This window comes from Acomys russatus, chromosome X, assembly GCF_903995435.1.
Source record: "Acomys russatus chromosome X, mAcoRus1.1, whole genome shotgun sequence".
NCBI classification, from domain to species: domain Eukaryota; kingdom Metazoa; phylum Chordata; class Mammalia; order Rodentia; family Muridae; genus Acomys; species Acomys russatus.
Genome location: NC_067169.1, coordinates 92,242,402 through 92,247,337, shown reverse-complemented (window position 1 = coordinate 92,247,337; position 4,936 = coordinate 92,242,402).

Below are 4,936 nucleotides of genomic sequence, written 5' to 3'. Positions count from 1 at the left end.
TGAATGGATGTGCGCATACATGCACATGTGCAGAAGCCAATGGAGGACACAGGTATCTTGTTGTATCACTCTATACCTTACTCCCTTGAGGCAGTGTGTCTCAGTGAAATCAAGAGAGTCTGTCAGCAAGCACATGCCATCCCACCTGGACAGGACAAAGGAGATAGAGGGGACCAGGGAAGAAAAAGAAGAGAGACAGCCAGGAGGAGAAAGAGAGAGACCTGAAGGGAAGAGAGAATGGCCGCTATGGATTAGCTGGAGGACAAGCACATGGCCAGCATGGATGGAGAATCTGGCCCAGATGAAGAACATTAGCAAGTATTTGGGATTGTGGATGGGAGGTAACTTGATAGAAGTTATTAGAAGCAGATAGGCATGAGATTGAGGCAGGGATCCTATGCCTGAAGCCTTACTATGGAAAATAGTTTAGAAGATTGATATCTGCCCTGCCCCAGGTTAACTAAGGCTATTTTAAAATATAACAAGTGTCTGTGTCTTGACTGATTGCTAGCCGGGCCTATAGATAATACATGTAATTTTAAAAATTATCCTTCTGTCTCCAGGTTCCACACCATTGGAGTTACATGTGGGGAACATGCCTGGCTTTTAGTATAGGTGCTGGAGAGTTGAACTGAGTCCTTCATGCTTTTGCAGTAAATGCTGTTACTCACTGAGCTAAATAATTTTTTGTTTAAAACAAATCTGTGTGTATGTCTTTTAAATTTGTATAAATGGCACTAAACTGCAGACTGTATTTGACATTTGATTTCTTATATTTTACTTAGTGGGAGATATACACACACACCACACATAAACTATGTATATATAATATTATACCTATGACCATATATGCACACATTTCAAGCATAATAATGAAAATTAATGCTCATCTTTTCTCTTTTTCTTTTGAGAAAAGGTCTCTAGTTCAGGCTAGCCTTGAATTCACTATTAACTTCTGGGCCTGTGTCTTCACCTGCAGAGTGTTTGGATTATAGGTATATATAACCATGACCAATTTTATATATGGTGCTGAGAATCAAACCCCGGCCTCATGAAAATTAGGCAAGCACTCTGTCAAATGAGTAATGCCCACAGGAAAGTAAGTTGCTTGTTTTGTACAACATTTGCAATTCATTTTCCTTACTTTTGGGAGCCTGGGGTGAGTTCAACAACTGTACCTTAGAGAAAGTGAAGCATGACTGGACTAAAACACTGATTTCATTTTGAAAAATATAGAGCTTGGTGTCCATAGAGGAGGTGTAGGTATCTTCTAGAAGTAGACTATTTTTTTCACATCAAAAATAGGATATTTGTTGACTGACCTACTGTCACATTTCTTAGTAACTTTTGCTTGATGATGAAAGTGAATGAATAGACCTTGAAATAAAATATAGATCTACTATCACGGGAGGTTTTGTGTTGTGACAGTGTTTACAAATTTCCAATTTCCTCTCTTTATCTCAACTTGTTTAAAATTAACACCACTAAAATAATTAATAAAATTCACAATATCAGAACATTATGTAGGAGGATGAGTGGATAACAATCCACATAGGTATTGGCTTTGCGTGTGCCTGAATTTTTACCCCAGGTCAATTTCGAATTCACTATGATTCTGCAAAGTACACTCTAGGTTTTCCTCTGTAAAATAGACAAGTTGGACTGGGTAAGGCCTAAAGTCATATTATGGAGTGGTGATACACATCTGTATTTCCAGCATTTAAGAGGCAGAGGCAGGAGGATCATAAATTCCAGGCCATCTCCAGCTATGGAGTGAATTTGAGGCCAGCCTGTTATGCCCAAGAACATGTCTTGAAAGAATAAAATAAAATAAAATAAAACGTGGAGCATGGCCATCCTAGGCTAATATTATTTGCATTTGTGACTCTCAATGAATACTCCATTTCTTCTCTTCTCTATGTATCCTCCCATTATTTCAGGGAGAAAACTGTTAAAAACAAAAAGAGTAGAGTACACCTTTTTTTTTCTTGAGTGTTAGAAGATGAGACACCTAGAAGCAGAATAAGGGACAATAGATACCTTGGAGGTCTGAGCCAGGAAGTTTAGAGACAGTCATAGACTTGAGAAAGTTAGTGTTGACTGTCCACAAAATTAAGAAATACAAATATGTGCTGTTCAACAGATAATAAAAAGGATCCTGGAAGAGAAACCAAATACACCAAGCAAGGTGAATACTTTTTCCCCCAAAATATTGTGTTTGAGTGGCCTTTCTGTTTAATTCTGTGTTTTTGCTTAAAGCGAGCACATATTCAGCTGAACGAATGTGTTTAATGTCTTTTGTACACATAGCTGAAAAGTATCCAAATGGCCCAAGACAGATGCAGTGACATATTTCAAAACTATTATTAAATGTGTATAACTGAATTTTCTCCACGGATATTGCAACATCCTCAGCCTAATTCTCAACTGCCTGCTGGGACTGAAGGGGGTTGAGAGACCATTGATCCAAGTCTAAAACTGGCTTAGCATCAGGAAATGAGCTGCAAATGCGTCATCATCCTGGCTAGGGAAGGCTTGCTGAGCGGCAGGATTTAGCATCACCTCAGTACAACCTTAACAGTTCATTGGCCAAGACTGTAAACTTGGTTTTTTCCAATTTTGTCTCCAGATCCTTCTATTCCTCCTGTGCATTACCAGCTCCACCTCATGTCCTAGGGAACTGGGTTCCTAAGAACCTCTCATGCAGTACAGTCTCCTGCACGCAGTCTTACTGTTGTCTACTGCCAAGCCCTGTCCTATGGGGAATGTAAGTTTTAGAGCAAGGTCAAAATTTGGCTAGAACAGTGACTGCACATGTGTCCTTGGGAAAACTATGATCCAAGATCATAACTCATTTAGAGAGATCACTGAGGCCCAGGGAGGTGAAACAATGTACTCTGCTTGCATAGGTAGTAAGAGCTGGAATTGGGGTGAGAAAGCCAGTCACTTTTCTGACCGCTAATTAGGTGTTCTTTGGATAGGGATGATGCTTTTCTTGAGAATGTTTCACCGTAATTCTCCAAAATACACTTCACGAAAGATACCATGGGATAACATGACACAAAGAGAAGGGTCTCTGCAATAAGGCAGAGCAGGGCTCCATTACCATACAGAAACCATGAAGTATGTGACCTTCAAGCAAATAAACAAAGCTCTCTGCTACAGAATCTGCTTTGTCTGATATTGATAAGGCCACTCTAGCTTTCTCATAAACATGGTTAGCATAGAATATGTATTTTTCTTTTCTTTAGCCCTGGCTGCCTTCCAATTTGTTATGAGGGAAGATGAACTTGAACTCTTAATCCTTTGGCCCACATCTCCTGAGTGCTGGGATTATAGACATGAACCACTGTAGTGAGCTAAAATATCTTTTTTGATGGCTCTACTTTTGCACTACTTTTTATTTATATTTAAGAAATGTTTATTATAAGCAGAGTATAATAATTACATGGTATATTTAAATCCTTTGTCACAATCTACATTAGAGTGTTTACATTATGTACATTTAATGCAATCACTGACATACTTTAGACTGGATCTATCACTCATTGCTTATTTTCGGTCTGCTCCATCTTTCCCAGCGTTCTTTCCTATCTTTCTTTTTTGATTCAGTATTTTTATGAGCATTTTTATCTCTATCTTTGTCTTCCCATCTCTTTCTTTTGATAGTTCTGTGGCATCTTCATCATGTTCTGATTTTAAGTGATACTGAATTATTTCATAGGAATTGACAAAAATTGTATCGGACAAAGATAGAGCCTGGTTCTTGGAGTGCTCGTCTGTCCTGCAAAAAGTCCTGTGTTTCGTATTCAGCACTGAAGAGAACTGGGTATGTTGGTACCTGCCTGTGGATCATAAATTCAAGGTTATCCTTTTTCAACTACATAAGGAGTTTGAGGCTAGCTTCGGCTTCGTGAGTTTGTCTCAACAAACAACAACCATCAAACAAACAAACAAACATCAAACAACAACAACAACAAAAAACCTCACAAAATCTAAACTCGGTCAGTAAGATGGCTCAGCAGGTAAAAGCACTTTCTGTGCAAACATGAGTTCTATGCTGGAATTCATGATGGAAAGAGGTGACTAATTCCTGAATGTTGTCTACTTGACTGCCACATGCCTGCCCTGCTGTTCTCTCTCTCTCTCTCTCTCTCTCTCTCTCTCTCTCTCTCTCTCTCTCTCTCTCTCTCTCTCACACACACACACACACACAGTCACTCACAATAAATGAACACTTTTTAAAGGAAAAAGGGCAAAAAGACTCTTACAATGCTAAATCTCCATTTCTTTGATCTGTCTTTTCTGCTATTATTGCTTTAATTTACTTGTAGGAGGTTTTAAATTCCACAGCACACTGTCATGGGTTTTGTTCAGTTACCTTTTGCAGAGTTCTATCTCTCTATTCATCTATCATCTATCAATCAGCCATCTATCTGTCTATCTAGTCTTCTATACCTATCTATCTCTATCATCTATCTACTTAATCTACCACCTACCTATCTGTTTCCTTGTTCTACCATTTCCAGTGCCATCCACCTTTTCCTGGGGAGTTATCTTTCTATCTAATATAATTTTTCTCCTGGATAAAGGTGAATCTAGAGCTTCAACAATTCCTATATTGAAGGGCTTCTGGAGATGACTTATTTTACCCTTTGGTTATCTAAAGCCATCTTTATTTGTTTTTCTGTTTTGTTTTGTTTTTTTGTTTGTTTGTTTGGTTGGTTGGTTTTTGGTTTTTGTTTCTTTGCTTGATTTTAGCAAGGTATTTTGCCAGGTGTAGAATTCTAGGTAAACCTTTGGCCTATGGGCAAGCTTGTGGTAGATTTTCTTGATTGTTGATTGATGTGGGAGGACCTAGCTTCCTGTGGGAGGGTACCACCCCTGGGATAGCAATCCTGTGTAATCTAAGAAAGCAGCTGAGCAAGCCAGTGAG